The following is a 9,364-nucleotide window of genomic DNA, read 5'->3' on the forward strand; positions in this document are numbered from 1 at the left end:
GGGCACACAGATCAGTAGTTTTGGATCTTGCACTGCTACGGGATGTTATCACTGTCCTAACATTGGATTCCTAGTTATAGCATTTACTAATATATGCTACAAGAAAGTTAAGTTGGAGTTTTGCTTTTATGGTTGAACTGAAAACAGCTATGCACACACTTCCCTCTAAAGCAGATATAAAGAGCATCATATTAAAGAATATACAGCAAGATATGTGTGAAAAATGTAACTAGAGGAAACCAATTCGTGTGAAATTGATAAAACCATGAAGCTATCATTTATATACAGCTACTTTCTACATTTAGCCAGTCTTACATGAAATTTCTTTACCAGGGACCATATATATTTACATAGTCTTAATGACGGATGATATACTGTTCTTAAAATATATATGGTTTTTGTAACAGTAATGATTCACATTATGACATGCAACCATTTATCTGGTTGTTATTGTAAATCCTGCAGGAAACTTGATAACATTTACAACTATTATTATCAAATGTTTATTTTTACTTAAACTTCAAAACCCAAATCAAGTCTTGCAATTAAAACATTCTTTAACATCATTATTCCTATAATAAGCTGGGAGAACACAGAATTTAGCATTTTAATGAGTCATGAAGAAAAGTTCTTCCAAGTCATTAAATTGCTTTATTTTGTGTAAAAATTCATTTTACAGAAAGTGTGTAGTCGGTTGTTAATGATAAAACGACAGATGGAGGTTGGTTATGGTTTGGTGAAAGTCACAGTGGGATGTCCACATGCCCCTAGTTTGGTCTAAGCATCTATTTTTTTTCATATGTCATACCAGAGCAAAGCATCAAGTGAAGGTTTTCCCACCATTAGAAAGTGTTGGTATATCACTAGCATATGTCATCATTCCTGATCTGGGGCAGTCCGACTGCAGGAACCCCCACTGATCCACAGATTGAAAGTACCGCAATTCTAGTCCCTATGGCTCTTTCAGTTTTTCCCTGCACTGCACTCCTGCTGTCCACCCATTGTGCAGGGAAATGCCATACAGACCTATTCACTTGAACTGTGTGGCAGTTCCCTGCATAGCAGGTGGATAGCACCCACACTTTGTAAAGAAACTGCTAAAGGGCTCTTCCCCCTTTTTCTCTAAATCAAATGGGCTTCCAGTGGTCAGACCCTACCAATCAAAAAGTGATGGCATATCTTAATCATAGTTTAAGGCTTATCCCATATCCCTCCTTTATGAGAAGACCACCCCATTAGCGGGACCAGATTATCTGTGACATTTTATCGTTTTCCAACTTGCATTGCGCTATTCCTATCTAAGACAAGGTTATTCCCATCTAAGACATTTATGGCATATCCATAGATGTGACTCTCAGCTCTGGGACCTACAGCTATATGGAGAAAGGGGTTCACCTGCTGGACGCCGATTCAAGGCAGGGACTAAGTGGAGAGGTGGCCACACATGCACCACTCTCTCTTCAGTCTATTCTGTGTGAGTAACGGAAACAGCCGAGCAGTGCTAACATCTAGTGTGCCCTAACAACAAGCTATGTGTAAGTACTTACAGTCCTGGGATCCTTTCTAGGTCCTAAGGCTAACTGTATTGTGTTCCTCAGAATCTGATAACGTTACCCAAAAGCCTGGTGACCCGATTATAATGGAGACCCTATAGACTGTGCCAATCAAAGGATTAAACAATCAGAATTGGAGGCTTCTCTGATCCCAACTGTTACAGCAAGCCCTAACTGACATTAGATGGAAAGAAATGGGAGAACAGCAGATCCTCAAAACTATAAATTGGGAATCTTGTTAATAAGAAAAGGTTTAATGGGGCCAGAATACTCCAAATATATTAGCAATCAGTTTATGAGGATGGTCATCTGATTTCAGGCCTCCATGATGTCTAATGACAAAGATGTCTGGTCAAAATTGTCATGGAAAATGTATGTAATGCAGTTATAGAATGGATTTATATGCCGAGATATTTCAATATAATAAAAATATTTTGTCCACCCGAGAATCACTATTATAGAACATTACCCACATAGTAAGTTATCAGAGTATATGAGAACAACCACCTACATCGCCAGGTGTGAGATTTTCAGTGAAGCAGGGTAATTGATAGAGTATATTGATAATAGAATTGATAAAGATTTTCTTATCTCTGTTTACAAGATTCATACAACTCTGGATCTATTCATATTTGTGACAGTATCAGTATGACAACTTGGCCTTTCCCACATAGGAAGTTGGCAGTAATGTTAATGTGATGTCAACACAAATTCCCACTATTCCCAGCTGCTGAATGTGAAAATACTTTGTCGTTTCATCTTCAGTACTCTGAAATCTTCAGTAATACAATGTGCTGTATACATCAGGGACAAATCTGAGTTCCTGGGCCCCTAATATTTGAAGTAACCGTGACCGGTATAAAAAAACAAAAAACTATTATGTCTGTAATTTATCTTAGATGTATATTTATTAGACAGATGGGCAGACAGATAGATAGATAGATAGATAGATAGATAGATAGATAGATAGATAGATAGATAGATAGATAGATAGATAGATAGATAGATAGATAGATAGATAGATAGATAGATAGATAGATAGATAGATAGATAGATAGAAGTCCAAATACAATGTCAGCCGCACAGCCTTGTGAATCGTAGGTGGGTGCCGACCTGCCCAGCTGACACCTTGCAATAACGGCCAGGAATAGAGATCGTTCCGTGCTTGGCCGTTTAACCACTTAGATGCTGCGGTCAATAGAAACAACAGCATCAAAGCTGTGAGAAAGAGGGAGGCGGCCCCCTCCGACAGCCCATTGCGACGCAATCACAGGGTGCCGATAGTTGTCATGTTGGCCCGATGGCTTAATGAAGGCCCCCAGGTCTGCCTTCCTTCTTCTCCTGTTAAGTCAGAGTTTAACAGGAGCCTGTACAATTTACAATACACTGCAATACATTCAAATCCCCTAGGGGGGACTAATAAAAAGTGTAAAGAATTGTTAAATACATTATTCAGTACTGTTCAAAAAATCCTTCTTTTCCATTTTTCCTCTAAAGTAATGTAAAAAAATAACAAATAAACAGAATTGTTATCGCCACGTTCGTAAAAGTCCGAAATATTACAATATAACATTATTTAACTCGTAAGAACTAATCCCAAAAAGTTTTCACCCCACAAAGACATTTTTTTCAGTTTCCCAGTACATTACAAGGTACAATAAATACCGCAAAAAATAAGCCTTCACACTGCTCTATTAACGGGAGGCGGGGAGTGAAAAACAAAAAATTGGTGTGACTGCAACGGGTTAATAATCACAGAGTAATGCAGTTTCAACAGATTTATTAAAGTAAATTTCTAAAGTATTAAATGCAACCAGGAGCACGGTCCACAAGCCATAGGGTGGCACAAACACATAGTGGTCCAAGTCCTTTTTAAAAAGGGGGTGCCGTTTCTTTAAAATGACTGCTCTAAACAGTTTGCAATAATGGTGATAAACGCTTGATGTCTGCAGAACAACTTATTTCTATACATCCACTCTTGGAAGGAGGAGACGCACTACTCTTGATCTTAAACCGGTTACTTGCACTTGTAGGTAGGACTAGTCACTGGTTCCCATTATGCTCCAACAATCCATTTACTCTTTATGGCCGGAGGATTAGGCATCTCAGTGGGCCTCTAGTCAGCCAGTCTCTCTCTCTTGGTTCAGCCCGACTCTGGGCACAAACCACCTCCAGCCTTCCAGTTTCAGGGCATACAGTCTCTTCTTCTCTTAACTGTTAGCAGTCCCTGCCCTCACCCCAGCCTCACCTTCCTGCTCTCCATTCCCCTAGCTACCAGTACCATGTCCTATTAGACATAAGTGGGAGGGAAGGAGAGCCTGGACCAAACAGATATGGGGAAGATACAGACGTAGACAGCCCACATAAAGACAACGGGGAAATGGGGACCACAGAAGACGCTCAATCTACACAAAAGTTAAGACATAACAAGGCCAGTATGTAACAATTCAAAGGGCCGTACCCCACCCTTACGATGTCCAACATGAATTACCCAGTGGTATTGGCACACTCAGGTGGTTCATTTGGTGCCTAGACCAAGAGCCTGGGGAAGGTATCTGACTAGTTTTAGTACAGTGGTTCCTTAAAAAAGTTAATGCAAATCACAAGAAACAAGTTGCTGTCAAACCTGCAATTATTATTCCCCAGAAGCTGGTACCGGTACTACTCATGATTAGTCAGGTTAACTGATTAAACCTCAGGGAGTTTATTTGCATTAGCCCACTAGACATAAGGGATTTTATATATTAACCATCTAGATACTAGGAATTTTATTAACAAGCCCCCTATATATGGGGATTATAATGTGTTTGGTATCCTGCATAACAGTTTAAACATCTAGCAATTACTAGCAGCACAAATGCTTGTGTGAAATTGCTATAACGTCTCGTGATTCAATAGAGCAACATTTCTTTGGTCTATTTAAAGCTAAGTTCACACTAGCGTTAGTATACATTTACCTCTCTTCCGTCAGAGGAAGAGAGGATCGAAACATTAAATAGAAAGCAACGGTTCCATTAGAATTACCATCTATTTCAATGGCAATTCTTTTGTTTCAGCTGCTTTCCATTTGTCTCCGTTCGCTAGGTTTGCGTTTTTGTGAACAGAAACAAAAGTTCTGCAGACTGCACTTTTGTTTCCGTTCAAAAAAACAGAAACCTAGCGAATAGAGACAAACGGAAAGCAACTAAAAACAAAAGAAATACCATTGAAATTGATGGTAATTCGAATGGAACTATTGCTTTCCATTTAATGTTTCGATCCTCTATTCCTCTGACGGAAGAGAGGTAAATGTATACTAATGTTAGTGTGAACTTAGCCTTAGCTGTAACCTATTCATATGGAATTATTAACATAATCCTCACAAGGTGGTTATGATGAATTGGTTTAAAAAATATAGTTTTACTGCGTCGTCTATTAAGAGGTAAGAAATCTTGAAATCTTCTTAATGAAACGGAAAATAAACCATAGAGAAATATAAAGAAACAATGCCAATTTCTGTAGTAAATTCTAGAACTTTTTTCAGGCCCCAGGGGGCCCCATTCCATTCTGATAAGCCCCACCCACTTTTTTTTAAGTAGCAAGAGTGGTGTCAAAATGAAATAAAATGAAAATCACATATGTTTGCACAAAAAAGGCAGACCCCAAAATTTTTCACCAGAATAATACTGCAAATGGCCAAATCTCCCTCAATGTTTCTTATCTTGGCAAGAAAATATATTGAAAATGTGTGGGAGGAAAATGTTGACAAGAAAAATCAATTGACTACACAAGAACTTGCATGTGAAATTTGGATGGCCGAGGTCTTAGAGAACAACGTTGCATGGGAAAAAAAAGAATATGATACATAGAAACTATGTCATAATATGCACATATCCTCTCCTGCATGTTTATTATCCAGTCTGACCACATGTAGAATATGAAACAGCCATCATTATTTTTCTATTATGGTATGTTTACACAGGAAAACAGCTCCCGATTTTCAGCCGTTTTTTAAGCCACTCGTGATTTTTGCAGCGTTATTTACGGCCGTTTTTGGAGCTGTTTTCTATAGAGTCAATGAAAAACAGCTCCAAAAACGTCCCAAGAAGTGACATGCACTTCTTTTTCGCGGGCGCCTTTTTACGTGCCAGTTTTGAAATACGGAACAGAACACCGTATTTCCCATTGAAATCAATGGGCAGATGTTTGTAAGCGTTCTGCTTCCTTTTTTTCAGGCTTTTTTTGAGGCGTAAACTCCCCGAAATACGCCTGAAAACACTATGTGTGCACATACCCTTACATGCATTCTCCCCAGAGAGCAGTTTTAGGGAAAAATTACAGGGAATGCCAAACAGTATTATCTTTTCTTATGTCGAATATTGAAGGTGAAAGTCTTCTGGACACAGTAATGCATTAATGTTATAGCACTAGTAAAACTCACATAAAGCAATTTTAGTTGGACCTTTTCTCATCTGTCTGTATGTTGACAAGCTCTGTCTGACATGTATTATGGGATTTCTTCTTATTTAGCTATTTGATATGAGAACACTTGCAGTGTTAGGTTAAAATCAAATGAAGGCAGGTCATACACATTAGACTTTTGTCAGTAAATTCCCCATCATTTCAACAATCTAACGTTTCTGTCACCCAATATCTCCCATCAGGGCAATAAAGCTCAGACAGGTTGGATTTTACCAGTCCGGTTCTTTGTTTGCCTGGTAGAAAAGTGGCACCAGATATTACTGTTTTCCTCTTATGCCCCCATTGGAAAACAATGTATATATTTATTGGAGACTCAGGAAAGATAGTTGTCTTATGTGTAAGGCCAAAAATCAGACTGAAGCAAGACCACTCTAACCAACTGCAATGATAGTTAATATATAGTTTATTTATAGTTATAATAGCTCATAGATAATGTTGTTTTTGTTTATTAGGGGGGTATAGGATTGGGATTCCCTATTTATTGTTTGAGCTAGGAATCTTCTCACATAACCAAGTCCTAGAATATATGTAGATTGCTAGCATAGAATTCTAAGGTATAGTTCAAGGTCAGCATTCTACACATTGTCATATACACACACACACACGAACACAGTGCAGCAACTCCACGTTCAACTTACTAAACTAAACTGAACTAATTCCCCCAAAAATTCATATGATAAAAAAAACAGGCAGGAAAACAATAATCTCAAACTGTAGTGGATCCAAAAACTGTAAATTGCATTTTATGTATCTAGATTAAATTAGGGATCTCTGTTTATTCAAGACACTATACAGCTCTTGGCTGTTCCCGTCAGTCCCAAAGAGATTGAATGGAGAGGCGGGCGCATGCTTGATCACCGCTCCATTCTAGCTCCTGCTCACTGCAAGGGGTGTAGTGAAGAGCAACTGGAGGTTCGGGACCCCTGATCTCACAATCAGTGGGGGCCCCAGTGATCAGACAATTATTACCTAGTCTGTGGATAGGTGACAGCTGTCAATTCTGGGAAAACCCTTTAACCTACACAGCGGCACAGTATAGCAGAAGCAAAGTCTTTGTCTGTAGGCTTGATCCATACAACAAGATTAACTGCTTGATTGCCATATCATAACTGGGCAAACCAAAAGCATCAGGTAAGTTGTCCTAGCTGCATGTCCCTGTTGATCAATTGTATTGGACTCAAGTTTATATTATTGGATCCATAAGAAAACAAGGTTGAACCGCACAGAATTTAGTTTATTAAAGTTCAGTTATATGTCACTAGTACTAGTAATACCAAGTACCTAGTGTTTCATTGAGTGCCACCAGCATGGTGATGGTAAATAATATACCATTAATAGTAGTAATGGCGCTATAATAATAGCCAATAACATTATCTTTTCATGGATTTCAATGAAATACAGAAATACTTCTTAATGCAAACAGTATGCTACTAAATAATCATCAAAAGTAACTTAAAAATGTAAAATAAAATATAATTTTTAAAAGAAAATGTTATATACTCAGGGTTAATGTGTCATGTTGCCTTTAAATTAGGCAATGTAATGTGCATATAAAAGCAAACCCAATAAATATCAATTAAGCTGGCATATAAAAAACAGGAACATCTGAAAAAAATGGGTTAAAGATGGGTTACTGTTAGGTTAGGTTATATAGTTTCTGCGATTTCACAAAAAAATATATATGTATATATATATATATATATATATATATATATATATATATACATATATATATATATATATATATATAAAAATAAATAAAATAGATATTAAGAATATAACGATAGTGATTTCCTTTTTGTCACTTTAATGATAAGTAATACTTTAAGAAACATACAGTATTATTATATATATATATATATATATATATATATATATATATATATATATATATATATATATATATAAACTACATCAAGAAGCTGTTAATCCAAATAGACAACTTTACTTACCTGAATTGCCTTTTTAACACAAGAATATAACTTGGTTGCCGTCATAAATACTTTTTTGCCTCTGTAGTTCAGAAATCTACGTGTAGAAATGAGACTCTCTCTCTGACAGCCTCCCACAACTGTTTGTGTCCAGCAGAAACATGGATTATTCATTAACTGGTGACTACTTGTATAAACAGATTTGGAATTCTGCGAAAGAATATGGTACAGGGCTAGAAGCCAATGTGAAGAAAGAAAAGACTAAGGGGCAGATTTATTATTACGGCCTTAAATTTAGGTTAAAACTAGACCAAACAGGCAGAAGATGCGCCAAATTTATCACAGTGGTGCATGATGTATGATAAATTTGGTGCTTCTTGCTAAACATATGTGTAACGTCAGTGGTCGCTGACCACGAACTCCTGCCATCCTGTCAACGCCCTTCTCTCCAGAGATGTCTGCACATGCGGCCGTCCTATTCCGCAGCCACCACTAGGGTGCGCTCGCAAGCTCAGTCCAGCCTTAAGGAGCCAGAGCGCACACATGTGTGAGATTAAGCTGATTGCTCCCAGATCACCCTGGACTATAAGAAGGGCTCTACCCCTCCCTGCATTGCCTGAGCTTTGTTGTCTTTACCCTAGTCTGTCTTTGCAAATGATCCTCTAAGTGTTTTCCAGTTCCCAGTGTTTCCCGTTCCTGCTACCTGTAACCTGTACCCTATGCTATCCTGGTCCAAGTGCCGTATTGAGTTGGAGTCGTGCTGCGCTGAGTACCACGCCTGTTCTGCTACACCATGCTTGGTGCCTGCCTGCTGCCTAGTCCTAGCCGAGCCTGTCTTGTTACTGTCTGTGCTACCACAGGTACACCTGTACGAACTATAGACTGTGACCTGTGTCCTGTTGGCCAGCTGCCACATCGTTAAGGTGGTACTGCGCAGTGGGTCCACGTACCCAACGTGACAATATGTGACAACTTGGGGTTAGTTTGCTCATAGGATCACCATCTCCAGGGTAAAATGGTTGGCACACTTAAGAATTTTCACTCCAACACAGTGGATTCGATTTGAAATTGGCTGCAACCAGCTTTATTATCTTCATACATGAAAAGCGTTTTTACAAAACAGCTCGGCCTCTAACTAAACATACAGCTTCCCTAGCTATAAGGGTGAAAGGCCTTCTGCCCAGCACCTCACAACAAACACGTGTTCTTACCAGAACTTTTGACTCCCACAGGCTGGCAATGCCGTCTTCTTCAGACTTTCTTAAAGGAGCCTTCACAGCTGGCAGCTAAAGAGACTCCTAAGGCTGCCCAAACCCTGGACTGTACTGAAGATGGAGTGGAACTTTTACTATTCTCTTCCACTCCAGCAACCCAGACCTTTTTCCAGGTTTCTTAGATAATAAATAAGGAAAAAGGACA

General features: G+C 38.6%; 1 protein-coding gene across 1 annotated transcript in view; it reads right to left on the bottom strand.

Annotated features, from left to right (window-relative positions):
- The window catches only part of NR1H4 (nuclear receptor subfamily 1 group H member 4), a 105,359-nt gene extending 97,297 nt beyond the window's left edge, over nt 1-8,062 (bottom strand). The window contains exon 1 of the mRNA XM_075856702.1: nt 7,967-8,062. The gene's annotated coding sequence lies outside the window, so the exon portion shown is untranslated. The remainder of the gene's footprint in view (nt 1-7,966) is intronic.
- Nucleotides 8,063-9,364: the final 1,302 nt, after the last annotated feature.

Source organism: Rhinoderma darwinii, chromosome 3, assembly GCF_050947455.1.
Source record: "Rhinoderma darwinii isolate aRhiDar2 chromosome 3, aRhiDar2.hap1, whole genome shotgun sequence".
Classification (NCBI taxonomy): domain Eukaryota; kingdom Metazoa; phylum Chordata; class Amphibia; order Anura; family Rhinodermatidae; genus Rhinoderma; species Rhinoderma darwinii.